This window comes from Mustela nigripes, chromosome 12, assembly GCF_022355385.1.
Source record: "Mustela nigripes isolate SB6536 chromosome 12, MUSNIG.SB6536, whole genome shotgun sequence".
Lineage (NCBI taxonomy): Eukaryota > Metazoa > Chordata > Mammalia > Carnivora > Mustelidae > Mustela > Mustela nigripes.
The window spans coordinates 145,350,000-145,373,472 of record NC_081568.1 but is presented as its reverse complement, the minus strand read 5'-3'; the positions used below and the strand labels follow the sequence as shown (position 1 = coordinate 145,373,472).

The 23,473-nt window shown below is 39.3% G+C and overlaps 1 protein-coding gene across 4 annotated transcripts in view; it reads left to right on the top strand.

Annotated features, from left to right (window-relative positions):
- Nucleotides 1-23,473, top strand: part of KCNN2 (potassium calcium-activated channel subfamily N member 2) — a 460,896-nt gene that overhangs the window by 49,414 nt on the left and 388,009 nt on the right. For 3 of the 4 annotated variants that reach the window (XM_059416111.1, XM_059416114.1, XM_059416112.1), the window contains exon 2: nt 19,854-19,921. The exons of the other annotated variant lie outside the window; for it this stretch is intronic. The gene's annotated coding sequence lies outside the window, so the exon portion shown is untranslated. The remainder of the gene's footprint in view (nt 1-19,853; nt 19,922-23,473) is intronic. 4 annotated transcript variants of the gene reach the window in all.

Genomic DNA, 23,473 nt, shown 5'->3' with positions numbered 1-23,473 from the left:
GCCGTATATTCTATATACTGTTTCTGTCAGTCAGATATGATTGTTCATCTCTTGTTTTTCCAAGGTTGTTACCATGGTCTTAGTGTAGTTATTCAACTTGTGTTTGTTTAACTGACCATGCTGCTGAAATATCTTCCTAATATTTTATTATGATTTTATTCTCATCTTTGCAACATTTAACTCTGAAAAATTTGAAGCAAAACTGCAAGTTGAAAACATTTTTCACTGAACAGCCATGTACCCAACATCTAATTTCTACATTTAATGCCTTACCCTACCTGCCAATCCTTTTTAGTTGTTTTTTTTTTTTTTTTAAAAACTTAATTCTCTTGGATTTTCTGGGTCAACAATTAAGTAGCATGCGAGCAGTAATTTTTCCTTATTCATATTAACAGCTCTTGTTTCTTGGCCTAAATCCAGAATTTTTTTTTTCAAAATTATGGCCACCGTTGACTTTGAATTAGAAGAATATGTCCCATAATTAATTCAGCATGATGTTTGTGGTGGTGACTTGGCTTAGATGTTCTTTTTTATATCAGGGAAGTCTTAGTATTCACAGTTTAAGAAATTTTCACCAGGGATAGGTGTTGAATCTCTTTAGGTAACTTTGGACATTTACGAATGCTCAAGGCTTTTCTCTTTTGATTTATCTCATTGACTTATTAATTGATTTCATCATTAACTTAAGAAATATTTCTTAAAATTTTATTTTGTCCCAGAGACCTGTGCTTGGTACTGAGTTTATAGTGGTAAGGAACTTCAAAGGTCCTGATTCCTGCCTTGTAGGTGTTACTGTATGGTGTTTTATGATAAGTGGTAAAAATGGGTAACCTGTTAAGACATCTTGTCCTTAATTGAATAAAATCTATTTGGTCTGAGTATTTTGTTTTTTTTTCAATATGTGGGTTATGTTTGCTTCATAATTTGTCTCTTTTTCTGTGACCTGGAAATTTGCACAGCATAGATGACATGGCATGAAAATTAGCTCATGACATGAGAATAATTTCTTCTTTGAGCATCAGGAACAATTCATCCAGGGAACCTGGGTGGTTCAGTCAGTTAAGCATCTACCTTGTGCTCAGGTCACAATCCTAGGGTCCTGGGATCCAGTCCTTCATTGGGCTCTCTGCTCCTTTCTCTCCCTCTTCCCCTCTGCCAGCTTGTGCTCTCTCTCTCTCTCTCTCTCTTTCTCCCTCAAATAAATAATTAACATCTTAAAAAAAATAAAAAGAGAAAAAATTTGTCCAGGCAAACTTCTAGGTCAGTTCTCTTTAATTCCAAATAATTTTTTTCCAGAAATTAATCAATTATACTTAATTTTTTGATTTCTTCACATTGAGTTGCACAGGAAATTCTCTAAAATTTTAAAGTATTAATGATTCTTAATTATTAATGAGTATTAATTATTAATTCCTTCTTAATTTGTAATGCTTATAAAATTGACACTCTCTCTATTTCTACCCTACAGAAACGCTATGTCCTTACAAGGGAACTGGTCCTATGTTTTACATAAGAATATACAGAGACTGTGGACTCTGAGAAACAACTGAGGGTTCTGGAGGGGAGAGGGTGGGGGAATGGGTGAGCCTGGTGGTGGGTATTAAGGAGGGCACGTATTGCATGGAGGACTGGGTGTGGTGCATAAACAATGAATTCTGGAACATTGAAAAGAAATTTAAAAAAAAGGGAAAAAACCAAGACTATACATAATATGACTATTTTTGTATAAACAAAAAGGATATACATTATACATATACAATGTATGTACAGGATATATAGTAATTACACATTTTGTGTTAACAAAAGGGTTATATATAAAATCTGAAATTTTGTGAGTCTGTTAACCATAGCTAACTTTGTAGAGAGAGAAAGGGCTGGGAAGAGTCTTAATTTTATACTTTCTTGTACTGTTTTAGTTTTCTAAACTAAAACGTGTGCATTCATCCCTATTTTATTTTTTTGAAAAAGTCAATAAGAGTTCTCTGAATAACAGGATAATGACCCGTAATGATTATGGGCCATGGTGCTTTCTTTTTATAATTTTCTGTATTTTAATAAATCTGGCAAATTTTATTTAAAATTGTAGGCATGTTATTTTATTTTATTAAAAATTTTTTTTATTAGAGAGTGAGAGAGAGCATGAGTGGGGAGAGGAGCAGAGAGAGAGGGAAAAGCAGACGCCCCTCTGAGCAGGCTCCCTGCTGACCCTAAGATCATGACCTGAGCTGGAGGCAGATGCTTAACTAACTGAGCCTCCCAGGTGCCCTAGACATGTTATTTTAAAATTACTTGTGAGGGGCGCCTGGGTGGCTCAGTGGGCTAAAGCCTCTGCCTTCGGCTCCAGTCATGATCCCGGGGTCCTGGGATTGAGCCCTGCATTGTGCTCTCTGCTCAGTGGGGACCCTGCTTCCTCCTCTCTCTCTCTGCCTGCCTCTCTGCCTACTTGTGATCTCTGTCAAATAAATAAATAAAATATTAAAAAAAATAAAAAAATTACTTGCGAATGAGCCACATCTTTATCCATTCTATATACAATGGAATATTACTCAACCATTAGAAAGGCTGAATATCTTCCATATTTGTGGACATGAATAGATTATGCTGAGTGAAATAAGTCAATCGGAGAAAAACAATTACCATATGGTTTCACTCATACATAGGACAAGGACTAGTGCAGACGACAGTAGGAGTGTGTGAGTGGGGAAATTGAATGGGAAGAAATCAAAGAGGGAGACAAACTTCTTGACTCCCAGAAACAAACTGAGGGTTGTTGGGGTGGGGAGGATGGGGTAACCGGGTGATGGGCATTAAGGAGGGTGTGGGGTGTGACGAGCACTGGGTGTTACACTGAATGAATGAATCATCGAACTTCATTTAAAAAATGAATGATGTGCCATATCTTGGCTCATTGAATTTAAATTAAAAAGGTAAAAAAAAAAAGTGAATGTCTCTTCAAATTCAGAAGGAAAAGAAAAGCCGTAATAAATTGGGGTAGTAGCTAGCAGAAGCACCTCCTTTCATGAGTGCAGACCTCTGTGTCCCTATAATGATAATATGAATCTTTGAGGATCAAGGAGAGGAATGAATCTGGAAGTATGGTTGCCAACAGACTTCTTCCAGAGAGTGAAGGAAAAAGGGCAAGGATATTGGCAGTCTCTAGGAATCATCTGCCACCCAGGCAGCCAGCCTTTGAACTTTTAATAAGCATCACAGATATTTTCTTTTTCCTTTTTTTTTTTTTAAAGATTTTATTTATTTATTTGACAGACACAGATCACAAGTAGGCAGAGAAGCAGGCAGAGAGAGAGGGGGAAGCAGGCTTCCCGCAGAGCAAAGAGCTTGGGGCTCGATCCCAAGACCCTGGGATCATGACCTGAGCCGAAGGCAAAGGCTTTAACCCACTGAGCCACCCAGGCACTCCATCACAGATATTTTCGGTTCAATGATCTAACAACTATGACTTGATTAAAAATTATTAAATTACTGATTAATTATTTTGCTGTCATTTTAAAGTTTGCTATTTCTTTCTGTTTTGCTCTAGACTTTATTATCCCCTAATTTCAGAACCATGTAGTTAAACACTGATGCTTCTTCATAAGTGAAAGAGTGGCAGTTCTATGAAGGAAAAGTAGAATTGATGAGAGTAATAGTGTCTCCCCTTCTCACTTGGCAAAGCCTAGGTGATCTTTCTCTACATCCCTGAACAACTTGTAGCTTTGTCAGAATTGTAACTGGGGGTCTTAGAAGGCATCTCATTTACACAGCTAGCCTTATAAGACCAAATTTATATGATAGAAAGACAGCTTGGAAGATGCAGGCAGATAGTGGAAACCACTGTAGAAGAAAAATAAATGATCACTTGATATACCCGTATAGACACAGATGTTGAGAATCAATAGAAAAAAATCAGAAAGAGAATCCATTTCCAAGGCCAAGGCTGACACATTATTTTATCAATGCATATTTAAGAAATTTGTGTTGACAATAATTGACTTTTTAAAATTAAGATATTATTTATTTATTTGACAGAGAGACACAGCAAGAGAGGAAACGCAAGCAGGGAGAGTAGGAGAGGGAGACACAGGCTTCCTGCAGAGCAAGGAGCCTGATGGGGGACTCGATCCCAGGACCCAAGGGTCATGACCTGAGCTGAAGGCAGATGCTTAACAACTGAGCCACCCAGGTGCCCCGGAAGTAGTTGACTTTATACCTTTCAATAAGAGTCTTAAAAACCATGGTATTTGGGGTCCTTACTTTAGAACATCAATGATCTGATGGTCAGGATTCAAAATTTGAAGCTATTTTAAGTCTACACACACACATACACACACAAAAATCCCTTGTGCTCTGTCTTCCAATCAATCTCCACATTTTTACTTCCTTCAAAGATTCGTTTTTCCTTCTGTTGAACTTCACCAAAAAAGAAAAATTGTATGTTTTGGAGTAGGATCCTGGCTTTTTGGTCTCAGCATAATGGTTCTCAGGTTGATCCAAGTCCTTGTATATGTCAGTTTATTCTTCTGATTTTTGAGTAATACGCTATTGAGTGAATAGGTCAACATTGATCAGTTCTTTTTTTAAATTAACATATAATGTATTATTTGCTTCAGGGGTACAGGTCTGTGATTCATCAGGCTTACACAATTCACAGCACTCACCATAGCACATACCCTCCCCAGTGTCCATCACCCAGCCACCCCATCCCTCTCATCCCTCCCCCCAGCAATCCTCATTTTTTTTTCTTGAGATTAAATGTCTCTTATGGTTTGTCTCCCTCCTGATCCCATCTTACTTCATTTTTTCCCTCACTACCCCCATGCTCCCCTGCCCTGCCTCTCAAATTCCTCATATCAGAGAGATCACATAATTGTCTTTCTCTGATTAACTTATTTCACTCAGCATAATACCCTCTAGTTCCATCCATGTCATTGCAAATGGCAAGATTTCATCTTTTTGATGGCTGCATAGTATTCGTGTGTGTGTGTGTGTGTGTGTGTGTGTGTGTATGTGTGTGTGTGTATCACCTCTTTTTTATCCATTTATCTGTTGATGGACATCTACCTAGATGTAGGTAGATGTCTACCTACCATAGTTGGGCTATTGTGGACATTGCTGCTATAAACATTCGGGTGCACATGCCCCTTCGGATCACTACATTTGTGTCCTTAGGGTAAATACCCAGTAGTGCAATTACTCGGTGATAGGGTAGCTCTATTTTCAACCCTCTGAGGAACCTCCATACTGTTTTCTAGAGTGGCTGTACCAGCTTGCATTCCCACCAACAGTGTAGGAGGGTTCCCAGTCTCTGCATCCTCGCCAACATCTGTCATTTCCTGACTTGTTAATTCTAGCCATCCTGACTGGTGTGAGGTGGTAACTCACTGTGGTTTTGATTTGTATTTTCCTGGTGCCAAGTGATGTTGAGCACTTTTTCATGTGTCTGTTGGCCATTTGGCTGTCTTCTTTGCAGAAATATCTGTTCATGTCTTCTGCCCATTTCTTGATTGGATTATTTGTTCTTTGGGTGTTGAGTTTGCTAAGTTCTTCATAGATTTTGGATACTAGTCCTTTATCTGATGTCATTTTTGAATATCTTCTCCCATTGTGTCAGTTGTCTTTTGGTTTTTGACTGTTTCCTTTGCTGTGCAAAAGCTTTTGATCTTGATCAATAGTTCATTTTTGCCCTTCCTTCCCCTGCCTTTGGCGATGTTTCTAGGAAGAAGTTGTTCCGGCTGAGGTCGAATAGGTTGCTGCCTGTGTTCTCCTCAAGGATTTTGATGGATTCCTGTCTCACATTGAGGTCTTTCATCCATTTTGAGGATATTTTTGTGGGTGGTATAAGGAAATGGTCCAGTTTCATTCTTCTGCATGTGACTGTCCAATTTTTCCCAACACCATTTGTTGATGAGACTTTTTCCTATTGGATATTTTTTCCTGCTTTGTTGAAGATTAGTTGACCATAGAGTTGAGGATCCATTTCTGGGCTCTCTATTTCTGTTCCATTGATCTATGTGTCTGTTTTCGTGGCAGTACCATTCTGTCTTGATGACTACAGGTTTGTAATAGAGCTTGAAGCCTGGAATTTTAATGCCACCAACCTCGTTTTTTTTTTTTTTTTCAACATTCCTCTGGCTATTTGGGGTCTTTTCTGGTTCCATATAAATTCCATATTTGTTCCATTTCTTTGAAAAAAGTTGATGGTATTTTGATAGGGATTGCATTAAATGTGTAGATTGCTTTAGGTAGCATAGACATTTTCACAATATTTGTTCTTCCAATCTGTAAGCATGAACATTTTTCCATTTATTTGTGTCTTCCTCATTTTCTTTCATGAGTACTTTTTAGTTTTCTAAGTACAGATTTTTTGCTTCTTTGATTAGGTTTATTCCTAGGTATCTTATGGTTTTGGGTGCAATTATAAATGGGATTAACTACTTAATTTCTCTTTCTTCTGTTTTACTGTTGGTGTATAGAAATGCAACTGATTTCTGTGCACTGATTTTATATCCTGATACTTTACTGAATTCCTGTATGAGTTCTAGCAGTTTGGGAGGGGTCATTTGGGTTTTCCCCATGCAAAGTGTAAGAGTTTGACTTCTTTGCTGATTCAGATGTTTTTATTTCCTTTATTTCTTTAGTTATCTGATTGTCAAGGCTAGGACTTCCTTCTAGTACTATGTTGAATAGCAGTGGTGATAGTGGAGAGCCCTGCCATGTTCCTGACCTTAGGAAGAAAGCTTTCAGTTTTTCCACATTGAAAATGATATTTGCTTTGGTTTTTCATAGATGGCTTTTATGATATTGAAGTTTGTACCCTTTATATGTATACTGTGAAGAGAGCTTTGATCAAGAAAGGATACTATATCAAATGCTTTTCAGCATCTGTTGAGAGTATCATATAGTTCTTGTTCTTTTTTTTTTCTTTTATTTATTTTCAGCATAACGGTATTCATTGTTTTTGCACCACACCCAGTGTTCTATGCAATCTGTGCCCTCTCCAATACCCACCACCTGGTTCCCCCAACCTTCCACCCCCCTGCCACTTCAAACCCCTCAGATTGTTTTTCAGAGTCCATAGTTTCTCATGGTTCACCTCCCCTTCCAATTTCCCCCAACTCCCTTCTCCTCTTCTTTTATTGATGTATTATGTCAGATTGGTTGATTTGCAGATGTCGAACCAACTTTGTAGCCCAGGAATAAATCCCACTTGGTTGTGGTGAATAATCCTTTTAATGTACTGTTGGATCCTGTTGGCTAGTGTTTTGGTGAGAATTTTTGCATCCGTGTTCATCAAGGATATTGGTCTGTAATTCTCTTTTTTGATGAGGTCTTTGTCTGGTTTTGGGATCAAGAAAATGCTGCTCTCATAAAATGAGTTTGGAAGTTTTCCTTCCATTCCTGTTTTTTGGAACAGTTTTAGGAGAATAGGTATTAATGCTTTTTTAAATGTTTGGTAGAATTCCTCTGGGAAGCCATCTGGCCCTGGGCTCTTGTTTGTTGGGAGATGTTTGATGACTGCTTCAATCTTCTTATTGGTTATGGGTCTGTTCAGGTTTTCTATTTTTTCCTGGTTCTGTTGTGGTAGTTTACATGTCTCTAGGAATGCATCAATATCTTCCAGATTGTCAAATTTGCTGGCGTATAGTTACTTATAATATGTTCTTATTATTGTCTGTATTTCTTTCATGTTAGTTGTGATCTCTTCTCTTTCCTTCACAATTTTTAATTTGGGTCCTTTCTATTTTCTTTTTGAAAAGTCTGGCCTGGGGTTTATCAATCTTATTAATTCTTTCAAAGAACCAGCTCCTAGTTTTGTTGATTTGTTCTATTGTTCTTTGGGTTTCTATTTTATTGATTTCTGCTCTCATCTTTATGATTTCTCTTCTCCTACTGGGTTTAGGCTTTTTTGCGTGGTTTTTTTTTTTTGCTACTCTTTCTCCAGCTCCTTTAGGTGTAGGGTTAGGTTGTGTATTTGAGACCTTTCTTGTTTCTTAAGAAAGGCTTGTATTGTTACATACTTTCCTTTCAGGATTGCCTTTGCTGTGTCCCAGAGATTTTGAACAGTTGTGTTTTCATTTTCATTTGTTTCTATGAATTTTTTCAATTCTTCTTTAATTTCCTGGTTGATCCATTCATTCTTTAGAGGGATGCTCTTTGACCTCCATGTATTTCCAACTTTCCTCTTGTGGTTGAGTTCTAGCTTTAGAGCATTGTTATCTGAAAATATGCAGGGAATGATCCCCATCTTTTGGTACCTGTTGAGACCTGATTTGTGACTAGGATGTGATCTGTTCTGGAGAATGTTCTATGTGCAGTAGAGAAGAATGTGTATTCTGTTGCTTTGGGATGGAATGTCCTGAATATATATGTGATGTCTGTTGGGTCCAGTTTCATTTAAAGCCTTTATTTCCTTGTTAATCTTTTGCTTAGATGATCTGTCCATTTCAGTGAGGGTGATGTTAAAGTCCTCTACTATTATTGTATTATTGTCAATGTGTTTCTTTTTTTTTAATTATTAATTGGTTTATATAATCATTTATATAATGATCCCATGTTAGGGGCATAGATGTTTAAAATTGTTATATCTTCTTGTTGGACAGACACTTTAAGTATGATATAGTATCCTTCCTCATCTCTTAATATAGTCTTTGGCTTAAAATCCAATATATCTGTTCTAAGGATTGCCACCCCATCTTTATTTTGATGTCCAATAGCATGATAAATGGTTTTCCACCCCCTCACTTTAAATCTGGAGGTGTCTTTGGGTCTAAAATGACTTTCTTACAGACATCATGTCAGTGGATTTTGTTTTTTTATCCATTAGGATCCTCTCTGTCTTTTGATTGGGACATTTAGCCCATTTCATTTAGGGTAACAACTGAAAGATATAAATTTAGTGCCAATGTATAGCCTGTAAGGTGACTATTACTGTATATAGTCTCTGTTCTTTTCTGGTCTGTTGTTTAGGCACTCTCTTTGCTTAGAGGCCCCCTTTCAATATTTCCTGTAGGGCTGGTTTGGTATTTGTAAATTCTTTTAGTTTTTGTTCTGTAAGCTTTTTATTTCTCCTTCTATTTTCAATGACAGGCTAGCTGGATATAGTATTCTTGGCTGCCTATTTTTCTCATTTAGCACTCTGCATATATCATGTCAGTCCTTTTTGGTCTTCCAGGTCTCTGTGGATAGGTGGATAGGTCTTCTTGCAATCTAATAGTTCTACTGTTGTATTCACAGACCTCTTGTCCCAAGCTGCTTTCTGCTCTCTTTGTCACTGAGACTTGTAAGTTTTACTATTAGATGACAGGGTGTGGACCTATTTGTATTGATTTGGGGGGATTTGTCTGTGCCTCCTGGATTTTGATGCTTAATCCCTTTGCCAAATTAGGTAAATTCTCTGCTGTAATTTATTCCAATATACCTTCTGACCCTCTCTTTCTTTCTTTTTCTTCTGGGATCCCAATTGTTCTAATATTGTTTTGTCTTATGGTATCACTTATCTCTTGAATTCTCCCCTCATGGTACAGTAGTTGTTTGTTTCTCTTTTTCTCAGCTTTATTCTCCATCATTTGGTCTTCTGTATCACTGATTCTTTCTTCTGTTTTATTCATCCTAGGAGTAAGAGCCTCCATTTTTTATTGCACCTCAGTAATAGCTTTTTTAAAAAAATTTATTTTCAGCATAACAGTATTCATTATTTTTGCACCACACCCAGTGCTCCATGCAATCCGTGCCCTCTATAATACCCACCACCTGGTACCCCAACCTCCCCCCCCACCAACTTCAACCCCCTCAGATGTTTTTCAGAGTCCATAGTCTCTCATGGTTCACCTCCCCTTCCAATTCCCCCAACTCCCTCCTCCTCTCTAACTCCCCATGTCCTCCATGCTATTTGTTATGCTCCACAAGTAAGTGAAACCATATGATAATTGACTCTCTCTGCTTTTTTTGAGTTCAACTTGGTTAGATTTTAGTTCTTTAATTTCTCCATAAAGGGATTCTCTAGTATCTTCCATGCTTTTTTTTGAGCCCAGCTATCACCTTGAGAATCGTCATTCTGAACTCTACATCTGACATATTACCAATGTCTGTATTGATTACATCCCTAACCATTGGTACTGCCTTTTGTCCTTTTTTTTTTTTTTTGAGGTTTTTCCACCTGTCATTTTATCCAGATAAAAATAGATGAATGAGAGGGGCGCCTGGGTGGCTCAGTGGGTTAAGCCGCTGCTTTCGGCTCAGGTCATGATCTCAGGTCCTGGGATCGAGTCCCGCATCGGGCTCTCTGCTCGGCAGGGAGCCTGCTTCCTCCTCTCTCTCTGCCTGCCTCTCTGCCTACTTGTGATCTCTCTCTGTCAAATAAATAAATAAAATCTTAAAAAAAAAAAAAGAATAGATGAATGAGAGAACAAAATGCTAAAAGGGTAGCAACAACACCAGAAAAATATACACTAACCAAATCAGAGGAGACACGAAACTGGGGGGAGACGAAAGGAGGAAAAAATAATATATATATACTGGTGATTAGAACAGGACCACACACTTGATTTTGGGTGTATTTTGGTCTGTTAGAAGAAACTGCCTTCTAAAATTTTAAAGACAGAAAAACTTTTATATATACAAAAATAAAGGTAAACATGATGAAGGGTTGAATATGATTATAAAGATGAAAATTTAAAAAGATTCTAAGAAAGGAATTGATAAGAAGTTGGTTGAAAAAAAAAAGCGGGAGGGGGGAAGAATGTGATCAGAAGATGAGACTAGAAGAAAGCCATGCACTAGATTTAGGGTATATTTAAATCTGTTAGAAGAAACTGTATCCCAAAATTTTAAATAAAGAGAAACCTATATGTATAGAAAAAGTAAGGTTAAATACAATGAAGGGATAGAATATGACTATAACAATGAAAACTAAAAGATTTAAAAAAAGGTATTGGTAAGATAAAATAGTTTAAAAAATGTTAAAATAAGAAAGAGGAAAAACTTAAAAAATAGAATAAGAAAAAAATAAAATTTAAAAAATTTAACTTGGAAAGACTAAGGAATCATGGGGGAAAAGCCCTGAATTCTATGTGCTGTATTCTGGTAGCTCCTATGTTCCGTAGTTCTCATTGATCTGTGAACTTGGTCTTGGCTGGGTGTTCTTACTGATCTTCTGGGGAGGGGCCTGTTGCTATGATTCTCAAATGTCTTTGTCTGAGGCAGAACTGTGGGGCCCTTGCCAGGGGTCGGGCTAAGTAATCTGTGCAGGTTCGCTTTTGGGAGCTTTTGTTCCCTAAACACTTTCCATAGAGCTGGGGAACACGGGAATGAAGATGGCGGCCTCCCAGTCTCCACGTGGAGGAGCCAAGAGCTCAGGGCAGAGCTCCTCAATGCGTCCTCAGAGAATAGCAGTCACTCCCTCCCTTCTCCCTGGTCTCTGGCTGCGCTCCGAGCTCACCCGGTCTGTGACCAAGCACTTTAATATCTGTTGCACGGCCCCATTTGGAGTCTCCAAATCCAGCAAATTCCTGCTGGGCTCCCCTTGCTCCTCTCAGAGAGGAAGGTGAGTCTCCTGGATCTGCCACGTGTGGGGTCCCTGCTTGAAAACAGTGCTGTGACTGTGTCTCAGATCACGGTTTATGGTAACCCTGAGCTCAGAAGCCCCTCCTCAGCTCCGTCTCTGCAGCTGGTTTCCCTGCTCTGATACCTGGGAACTCTGCTGCACTCAGACACCCCTGGTCTTTCTGTGCCCCTGAGGGACCTGAGACCACACTGTTTCTGTAAGGGCTCTGCCCCTGCTTAGTCTCTGGAGTGACGTCCCTCGGTGGAGCAGACTTATAAAAGTTCAGATTTTGTGCTTTCCTGCTCCACTGCTTGCCGGGAGTTGGCCCTACCCGCCATGGTCTGTCTTCCCATCCGGTTGGCTTCCCTTCTCCGCAGGTCCCATCTTCCCAAAAGTCGTCTCTTTTCTGTTCCTACACTTACCGCTCTTCTTCCCTTCAATCTCCTGTTGAGTTTGTAGGTGTTCAGAATGGTTTGATAACTATCTAGCTGAACTCCTGCAACCAGATATCTCGGTGTTCTCCTACTCTGCCATCTTGCTCCTGCCCTGAGCATTGATCAGTTCTATCAGTTGACCGTTGGGTTGTTTTCAGCTGGTGTGTCTAAATTTAAAGCAGCCTTATCATGTAGTCATATGCAATCTTAAATCTTGATGATGTCATTTTGTGGACATAGGTGTTCATTACTGTTGGGTAAGCAGGAGTGGAAATAATGGATCACAAAGTAGGTACGCTTTTAAAGTTAGAAGAAATGACCTCATAGTTTTCCTTGGTCATTTATACATTTTATAGCCCCATCCGTAGAGTAGGGAGGTGTATTTTTTTTCATTCTCATCAGTGTTTGGTGTTGTCAGTCTCCTCAAGTTTAGCTGGTTAGAGTCATAAAGTCTATATGCCTATAGTTTTCATTTGCACTAGTAATATTGGGTTCCATTTCTTCATAAGGTAGACTGCAGTGATAGGCTTTGGGAGAAAGACCAGAGAGGTAAAGGGCCAGGCTGATTATATACTGAAGGCACAGATTATTAACATGACTCAGCATGGTAATGTTAGCCCTGAGAACCTGGCTTGAGGGACTTTGGCAGGTTTCTCTACTGGAATGTTACTCTTTATTCCTTACCATACTCGTTAGAAGAAAGTTACCATGTGTAATCCGCACTTCAAGGAGCATAAACTCATGCTCCCCTTCCTTAAGGGCAGAGTGGCTACATAAATTATTTGGAATTTTCTGCACAGGTGCTTAGTTGATTATTTATTTATTTATTTTGGCTCGTATTATTTTACCTTAAGACATTGGGCACTTCTTCAGCTGTCTCCTGTGTTCTTTTGACATACTTCTGTCATGTGCTGTTCTTTGTTGCTGTTGTTAATTATTTTTTTGGCATTCTTTATTCCTTATTCCTTACTCTCTGCACTGTATGATACTATAGGTTCATCTGGTATGTTTCTAGCTCTACCTCTTGAGTCCACCATTGCTCCATGGAGCCCTGTTTCCCTTTATTGGAGAGAATAATTGCAAACTAAGATCTGGGATTTAGTTAAATTGTGGCTCTGGGGGTGTCATTGGTTCCACGTTTCCTTAGCTGATCAAGCAATAAAATATATGTTTCTGAACCCCTACATATATACAGGTCTAGATCTAGATATCCATCTACACCTGTATTAAGCTAAATGTGTGTTACTATAGATGTATCCAGCTCTAATCCACTACCATGTGGACTGTTCCTGGCTTTTCTGTAACCTCCCACTCCAGCAGTGGGAAGCCTGCCTCCCACCACCAGCCATACATTTATGCAATTTTTGGATTCCAGGATGTATGAATAGTGGTTTCAGCATTGCTTCTCTCTATCACTAGACTAGGGGACAGTGCTGGTATGTAATACCTTTTGCCTTTGTCTTGCAACCTCTACTCACTTCCAAAGTTACTACTTAGATCTTTGCCTTCTTCCCTAACCTCCTCAGTTTGACACCTTTGTAAAACAGAATCTTTTATCAAAATCTGCATTCCATTCTGGGATTCCCTGAATACCTAGAGAATTTTTTAAAGTTTGCATACCTTAAAATTGACTTTCTCCTCGAAAGTTCTATGGGTTTTGAAAAATGCATAATGGTAAGTACACATTATTATGATATGATACAGAATAATTTACCACACTAAAAAAATCTCTTTTGCTTCATTTATACCCTTCCTTAGATCTCCAGTGATCATTGATGTGTTTATTGACTCATACTTTTGTGTTTGTGATAATGTCATAAAAATGAAATTTTACAGTTTGTAGCTTCTTAAGGCTTATTTCTCATCAATATGCATTTAAGAATCATCCATCTTTTTGGGGCACCTGGCTGGCTCAGTTGGTAGAGCATGTGACTCTTGGTCTCGGGGTTGTAAGTTTAAGCCCCGTGTTGGGTGTAGAGATTACTTTAAAAAAAAAAAATCTTAAAAAAGAAAAAAAGAATAATACATGTTTTTGAGTGGCTTGGTTACTCCTCCCCCCTTTTATTATTTTTTTTAACAGATTTTATTTATTTATTTTAGAGAGACAATGTGAACAGGGGGAAGGACAGAGAGTGAAACCCAAGAAGAACTCCATGCTGAGTGCAGAGCCTGATGCAGGCCTTGATCTCCTGACACTGAGATCATCACCTGAGCCAAAATCAAGAGTCGTATGCTTAATCAGCTGAGCCACCCAGGCACCACTTGCTATCTCCTTTTTGTGTGTCATTCAGTATTGTGTGTCAGTGAACAGTAAACCATGACATGGATATATCACAACTTAAATATTCACCTGCTGAAGAACATTTTATTTGCTTCCAATTTTGCACAATTATGAATACAGCTTCTTTGAACATATGCATGCAAATGTTGTGTGGACACAAGTTTTCAAATCAATTGGGTAAATATTTAGGAGTGTGTTGCCGGATCATATGGTAAGACTATGTTTGCCTGGGGAAGAAATTGCCAAACTGTCTTCCATTGTGGTTGTACCATTTTGCGTTCCTGCCAGTGATGAAGGAGAGAATTCCCCCTACTCCGCAAACACTTCTTGTTGCCAGCATTTAGTATTCTCAGTGTTTTGAATTTTAAACATTTTAATAGGTAGTTGCATCTTGTTTTCGTTTGCACATTTCCTAATGACAAATGCCCTAACGTGGCTTTTTTCATGCACTTTATCTTCTGAATGTCTTCTTCATTTATTTTTCTGTTTTTCAGCTGGGTTGTTAGTTTTCTCATGGTTGAGTTTTGAGAGTCTTTGTGTATTTTGGATACAGATCCTTTATCAGATAGGTCTTTTGCAAATATTTTTTCTCAGCCTGTGGCTTATCCCTTCATTTTCTTTACACTGTTTATTCAGAGCGGAGGCTTTTAATTTTAATAGAAATGAACAGCAGCTCTTTTCTTTTTGGATTAAAGTTTTGGTGTCACATCTAATCACCAAATCCAATGTCATGTAGATGTTCTTCCATGTTTTTTCTGTAAGTTTGATGTTTTTGCTTTTTATATTTAGGTCTGTGGCTCATTTGGAGTTAATTTTTATGTACAGGGCAAAGTGCTTAAGTTCAGTCTTTTGTGTATGGGAGTTCAAGTATTTCAGCACCATCTGTTGGAAACGCTATGCTTTCTCCACTGGATTGCCTTTGTTCCTTTGTCAAGAAGCAAGTTGACATTTGTATGTGTCTCTTTCTGGGCTCTTTATTCTGTGCTGTTGGTCTGTATTCCATTGGTCAATACCATGCTGTCTCGACCACTGTAGCTTTATAGTAGAACTTCAAATAGAATAATAGTAGTCATCCAACTTTGATCTTCAGTGTTCTATTGGATAGTCTAGGTCTTTGCCTTTCCATACAAATTCTAGAATCAATTTGTTGACAGCTACAAAATAGCTTGCTGTGGTTTTGGCTGGTATTCTGTCAAATCTGTTGATCAATTTTGGAGGAATTAATATCTTTCTTATAAGATTTTATTTATTTCTCAAAGAGAGAGAGAGACTGAGAGTGCAGCAGGCAGAGAGAGAAGCAGGCTTCCCACTGAGCAGAGAACCCAATGCAGAACTTGATGCCAGGACCCTGAGATCATGACCTGAGCTGAAGGCAGACGCTTCACTGACTGAGCCACCCAGGCGCGTCCCCGGAAGAATTAATATCTTAATGATACCGAGTCTTCCAGCATGAACATGAAATAGTTCTCTGTTTATTTTACTTTGGCTTTATTTTCTCTCGTCAGTGTTTTGCATTTTCTGCATATATGTCTTGTACATACTTGTTTAATCTGAGAATTATAACAAATGTCTCCAAGAGCCAAACAAAAATGGATTAGGGATTGTCCTGCTTTCCTTTGCATCCAGCTTTTTATGGTCCCACTTTTGAAAGATGTATTTGCATTTGAAATATTTCGTGTTTTAGTGCTATTTAGAAAATGATGTGCATACGTAAGAATGAGAAGCAACCTTTAGTCTCAGGGATTCAAGATTGGTGGAAAGAACGTTGAGCTGGAGAGTGAGTGCCCCAGAAATAGGCTGTAGACATTGACCTACAAATAAGAGATGTCTGGCAAGGCAGGATTTTGTAGTTTTTTTTTTTTTTTCTTCTTTCCCAAGAAGAACTAAAAATCCTAATTTGTTTTTTTCAAATGTGAAATAACCCTATTTTTAAATTTTGGTGATTAGTTAAAACAAACAAACACTGTCAATCCAACTCAGGGAGAGAAACACAGTGAATTTGGTGACTATATGAATTCCATAGGCCACCAGTTTGTGTCTCTTAATGTTTATTGATGTTTATTAATAGGGAAACAGAGGCCCGAATAGGGAAGACTAAGCATTTGCTCAGGGGTTCACAGGTAGTTAAAAATCAGACATATTCCTGATTTCCGGATGACAATTTGTTTTTTCCCATTACCCTAGGCTTTTACCTGGGTAAGTATGCCAATTGTCTCCTGTGTAGTGGGAACGAGTTTGAGCTTTAAGCTCACCAGCTAAAATGTAATTTTAATAACTAGTATATCAGTCATTTATTGCTTCATAACCTATTGCCATAAACTGAGCACCTTCACACAACTCAACGTTTATTATCTCACTTTCTGTGGATTGGGAATCTGGGGATGAATGAGCTCTGAGGGTCTCCCACTGGGCTCAGTCAAGGTGTTAGTCAGGTGGGGGTCTCATGTGATTCCTGTATTACTTGGCTGGGAGGGCCCTGTTTCATAGGTCATGTGGTTGCCGGCAGGATTCCATTCTTTGTGGGCTCTTGGACTGAGGGCCTTACCTCCTTGGCTGATGGCTGCCCTCTTTTCATCATGGCAGCCGCTCCAGAAGGCAGCTAATTTAATCAAAGCCAGGAAGGGAGAGAGTCAATGGAGAAACTCTTCTAGCAGAAAGTGTTATAAGCTTAGGTAACAGAATCAAGGAAGTGACTTCTCATCAACTTGGTCTTATCCTTTTGCCTAGCCACAAATCACAGGCCCTGCCAACACTCCGGGAAACAGGGGCAGGTATTACACAAGGATATGAATATCCAGGGATGGGGATTATTGGGGCCATCCTAGAGTCTTTCCATCACAACTAGTTTCAGAAATGATTATATCCCTTCTCCAGGCATGCACAGCTTTTCTGTCTTAGCCAGAGGGCCCTAATGGTCTCAGAGCATCTGATCAAAGGAACACAAGGGGGTAGGGCCTAGGGAGGAACCAGGGTGTGTGATTAGACTTGCACATCCATGTAGAGCAAAGACTCTTAAGTAGAAGGGTTTGAATAACAGACAATCAACTTAAAACCATCCAGGGTATCCAAAAATGGGTCTCTTTTATGCCCCAGTAGGAACAGAGGACAAAGACATAGAATCCAGGCCAGTGAAGCAGATGTTCACCAGCTGGGGCCCGTCAGCAGGTGGCAGGTGTCTATAGAGGGCTAGGGGATCTCTAGCAGCCATTCAGTTTCTGAGAGGAACTTGCAAGAACACAAGCAAGGAGCCAATACGCGAAAGGATCACGTAATAAAAACATAGATCTAAGGAGTAGCAACTGTGCACAAATAATTAGAACTGGGTCAAAAATTGTAAGAGAGGTCTTGGATGAAGAAACAGATCTCAGGGGACGCCTGGGTGGCTCAGTTGGTTAAGCGGCTGCCTTTGGCTCAAGTCATGATCCCAGCGTCCTGGGATCGAGTCCCACATCGGGCTCCTTGCTCGGCAGGGAGCCTGCTTCTCCTCTGCCTCTGCCTGCCATTCTGTCTGCCTGTGCGTGCTCTCTCGCCCTCTCTCTCTGACAAATAAATAAAAAATCTATTAAAAAAAAAAAAAAAAAAACAGATCTCAGGCCTCAAGTACAAGGTCATGACCTGGTCAGATGAATCCCAGAGCAGTTAAGGTTCTGAACTTGCATTTCTCTCGCCTTTGGACAGGAAGAAAGCTAGGGACCGAGATGGAGTGAAACCTGCAGGTCTGAGGAGAGGGGGCCCTCGCAACAGAAAACGTTGTAGGCTCTTTTTCGGGTGACTCCTCCAAGGCCTCCAGGAACATGGCAAAGAAGTGGCTTCCCGCCCAGCTTGCTTTCTTCCCCCGTCTCTATGGCACACTAACTCCAGGGCCCCATGAAACACATTTCCCTTCAGTTCCCAAGGGCATTTTTATTTTACGCTTCCTTTCCAATCATGACATAAGAGGGCTCCTGTCTGAGAATTAGAATTTCAAATATCCCGGGAAAGGGAGAAGAAGTTACATAGGAAAGTGATACTCTGTATCTCTTTCTCTCTGGATCCTACCTATGGCTAGTTACTTGTCCTTCAAGGAAAGGTCATCTGTCCATCTGAACCATTGTTTGTGGGGGACACCTATGGTGCTCTGAACCGTATTAGTGCTGGAATAAAACTGTGAGGAAAAAATGCATATTCTGCCTTCAAGATTGGTCTAGTGAAGGGCCAGACATACCAGTTACTCACCCACACTTGTGACTATTGGGCTCGAGTTAGGGCACAAAAAATGGAAGACGTGACTTCCTAGGCATGGGTCCTTACAGAAGAATGGCCCGTGGTCATGAGTACCATTTTCTTCTGGGTTGAGGAGTTCATTGTTTTCCCTAAAACATCATTGAGATGAGAGGGACATACTTGAAATTAGAAGTCCACTTTGGGGGCGCCTGGGTGGCTCATTTGGCTAAACATAAACAGCTGCCTTCAGCTCAGGTCATGATCTCAGGGTCCTGGGATTGAGACCCGTGTCGGGCTCTCTGCTCAGCGGCATGTCTCCTTCTCCTCCTCTCCCCACCCCTCCTCTCTCACACACTCTCTCTCAAATAAGTAAATCTTTATTTAAGAAAAAAAAAAAAAAAAAAAAAAACATTTTGACTACACAGTCCAGAATGGATTGAAATTGAAGAGTGAGCAAGAGAAGGTTCAGGGGGAACAGGAGCATAGATATTGCTGTAAAAGGTAATATAGTCTGGCCTAGGGTGGTGCTCCTGGAAATGCAGAAAGTAAATTTTAATGATACTTTTGGAAGTATAAGTCAGCAGGCCTGAGGCAGGCAGCCACTTTCTGGCTTGCACACAGCTGGGTGGATAGTAGTTCGAGTCCCTGAAATGGGTAAGGCTGGGGGAGACACATGTTTTAGGGAAGGAGAATTTTAGAGTAGGTCAGGAGTCAAAATTCAGATTTGTGCATTTCAAGAGGTATTGGAAATATTCATGGAGAATGTCAGGTGGGCATTGCCAGATAGTTCTAGAACACAGACTAAAAGGATAAGCTATTGGTAATTCTGATAGTACTTGGATAATATCACCCAGAGAAAGGCATAGAATGAGAAGTAAAGGGGAATAACAGAAATAAAAGGACCCGAATACCACCTATGCTTTAAAAAGTCTTCTGGGTCATGGCACCTGGGTGGCTCAGGTGGTTAGTGGCTGCCTTTGGTTAAGACCATGATCCTGGGGTCTTGGGATTGAGCGCCACATCCGGCTCCCTGCTCAGCGGGGAGTCTGTTTCTCCCTCTCTCTCTCTGCCAGCTGCTCCCCCTGCTTGTGCTGTCTCTCTCTCTAATAAATAAATAAAATCTTCAAAAACAGACTGGGTTCCAGGGGCTTTGGCAAAAACGCAACTGATCTAATTTGATTTATTTTCCCCCGCCAATTTTTTGTAGTGTCTTTGGGCCTGAAACATTTCTCTGGGGATAATCTCTTAAGTTTATAAACTGAGTAAAGCTCTCCCAAAGGACTGTAGGTGTAATGAGGATTTTTTCTATTATGAGCCCAATTAAAAGATGAAAATTTATATAAGCTCATGGGCGGAGAAAGAGGAAATGTCTATATTGTGTTTTATTTTTCAGGCTGAATTAAAATAACTTCTGTAAAGATGAACAACACATGGAAGTGAGGCTGTATTACTTCAAAATCGGTAGGTCTGCCCAGGGTAAGGGTATTTCTCTCCAACCCTTCAGTTCAGAGAAAGTAATTCCTCCTGGTGGGTCATTGTTTTGCACCTGGAAACCTGAAAGGCAGAGATGAGTTGGTTAGTTTTAGTCTCAATAGTTTAATGTTTTGACATGAAATTCAGATAGGAGCTTAGCAAGGATGGAGAAGGAATCAGGACTCAGAGAGCAGAAAGGAACCTTATGAAACGGTGGGAAGCAGCTCTCCTTGGCGTGTATTTTGTCTTATTTTATTTTTTATGATTTTACATTTTTTATTGATGTATGGTTGACATACAATGTTACCTCAATTTCGGGTGTACAACAGAGGGATTCTGCAAGTCCATATATGTTATGCTGTGCTCAGTCGTCATTGACTATATTCTCTATGCCAGACCTTTGATCATCGTGACTTACTCATTCCATACCTGGAAGCCTGCATCTCCCACTCCCCTTCACACATGTTGCCTAACTCTACCATCCTCCTCTCCGGCAACCCTACCCGTTTGTTCTTTGTGTTTGTGGGTCTGTTTCTGCTTTGTTTTGTTTTTTAAATTTCACATACAAGTGAACTCCTATAGTATTTGTCTTTCTCTGACTTATTTCACTTGGCATAATTCCCTCTAGGTCCATCCATGTTGTGGCAAATGGCAAGATCTCACTCTTTTTTTAATGGCTGAATAATATTTCATCATATATATATATATGAAAATGGGACATATATATATATATATATATATATACCCCATTTTCTTTATCCATTTATCTATTGATGGGCACTGGGGGTGCTTCCATATCTTGGCTCTTGTAAATAAACCTGCTATAAACAGAGGGGTGCACATAGCTTTTAAAATTGGAGTTTTTGTTTTCTTTGGGTAAATACCCAGTAGTGGAATTACTAGATTGTATGGTACTTCTCTTTTTAACTAGTTTAACTAATTTCACTAATCACTTAAAAGATTTTTTAAAACTTGAAAAAAGTTTTGCTTTCTCACCTTTAAAGATCTCTAGATAGGACTATTTTATTACCCTTATTTGGGAGATTTTCTAATCTTTCTGAAGTTCCTATGTCAAGTTCCTATGACAAGTTCCTATGTCTCAGTGTATTGTCAGTTCTTTCTGACAATACACTGAGACCATTCTGAAATCAGACTTACTGGCAGATGTCTAGAGTCTTTCATATAACAATTACTCACATACGCGAGAATATTAATGAAGTCAGGCCTTAACCTCATCATCCAAGTTAAAATCACCGATGAAAGGAGCAGTTGCCATTCCATAGTTAGTGTGGGGATGTTAGGAGAAGGAAGGGAAAAACGAAGCGGGGAAGTCAGAGGAGGAGATGAACCATGACAGACGTGGACTCCGGGAAACAGACTGAAGGTTTCAGAGGGGAGGGGTATGGGGGGATGGGTGAGACTGGTGATGGGCATTAAGAGGGCATGGATTGCATGGTGTTATATGCAAGCAATGAATCATGGAACACTGCATCAGAAATTAATGATGGACCATATGGTGATTAACATAACCATAAATTATATAAAAAAGCAAAAATGAAAGGTACTGTGGACAATTGGTGAGAATCACAACTAGCCCAAAAGCCCCTTTTCCAAAGCTTGGATAAATATTTTTATTCTTCTAGTTTCTGTATTAACTGTTGAGATTAGAAGTAGACATGCAGGAGGATGGTTCTGTATGTGAAAAGCTAAATGAATGCAGATTCCTTTTGTTGCTTTGGACTACATTGGTAGAACTCATTTGCTCACTTAACAAATGCTTATCCAGTCCCTAGTCTGTGCCAGGCACTGTTAAAAGTTCTAGGGATATAGCTGAGAATGTAAAATAAAGAATTGCCTGGAAACATCACAGTTCCAAACTTCAAGCTCTTTTACAAAGCTGAAGTAATCAAGACAGTGTGGTATTGGCACAAAAATAGACACATAGATCGGTAGAGCAGGATAGACAACCCAGAAATAAACCCACAACTATATGGCCAGTTAACCTTCAACAAAGCAGGAAAAAATACACAATGAGAAAAGGACAATCTCTTCAACAAATTGTGTCAGGAAAACTGGGCATCTCCATGCAAAAGAATGAAATTGAACCACTTTTTTATACCACACACGAAAATAAACTCAAAATGGATTAAGGACCTAAATGTGACACCTGAAACCATTAAAATCCTAGAAGAAAAACACTAGCAGCAACCTCTTCGACAACAACCATAGCAATGTTTTTCTTGGTACGTTTCCTGAGGCAAGAGAAACAAAAGCAAAAATAAACTATTGGGACTCCATTAAAATAAAAAGCTTCTGGTGGTGGGTATTAAGGAGGGCATGTGTTGCATGGAGCACTGGACGTGGTGCATAAACAATGAATTCTGGAACACTGAAAAGAAAGAAAATAAATAATAAAAAAAAAAAGCTGTGCAGCAAAGAAAACTATTAACAAAATTAAAGGCAACCTGCTGAATGGGAGAAGGTATTTGCAAATGATTGATAATGGGTCAGGATCCAAAATACATAAAGAACTTCTATAACTCAACATCAAAAAAGATCCAATTAAAGAATGGGCAGAACACATGAAGAGATATTTCTCCAAAGAAGATATCCAGCTGCCCAACAGACACAAGAAAAGATGTTCACATCACTCATCAGGGAAATATAAATCAAGGCCACAATGAGATACCATCTCGCACCTGTCAGAATGGCTAAAATCAACAACATAAGAAACAGCAGGTGTTGGTGAGGATGTGGAGAAAAAGGAACACTTGTGCACTCTTGGGAGGAATGCAAACTGTTGCAGCCACTGTGGAAAACAGTATCGAGGGTCCTCAGAAAGTTAAAAATAGAGCTACCCTACAATGCAGCAATCACACTACTGGATATATACCCAAAGAATACAGAAACTATCATTTGAAAGGATACATGGATCCCTATGTTTATGGCAGCATTATCTGTAAGAGCCAAATTACAAAAGCAGCCCCAGTGTATGGAATGGATAAAGACTTTATCCACATAATGGAATATTACTCAGCCATAAAAAGAGTGAAATCTTGCCATTTGCAATGATATGAATCGATCTAGAGGTATAATGCAGGCTAAATAAGTCAGTCAGAGAAAGATATTCCACATGATTTCACTCGTATGTGGAATTTGAGAAACAAAACAAATGAAAAAAGGGAAAACAGACAAACTGAAAAACAGACTCTTAACTCTAGAGAACAAACTGATGGTTACCAGAGGGGATGGGGTGGGGGGAGTGGGTGAAACAGGTGATGGAGATTAAGGAGGGCCCTTATAATGAGCACCTGCTATTGTAGGGAAGTGTTGAATCACCCTATTGTACGCCCGAAACTAATATCACACTGTGTTAACTAACTGGAATTTAAATAGAAACCTGAAGAAGAAGAAAAAAATAACAGTTCTCCAAATATCATAAATTCAGGAAAAAGAAAACTAAAAGAAACTTGCCTCTCCTCATGGACCATGAATAAAATGGACCGAGGGTATGTATGATTCTGAAATCTAGGTAGGAAG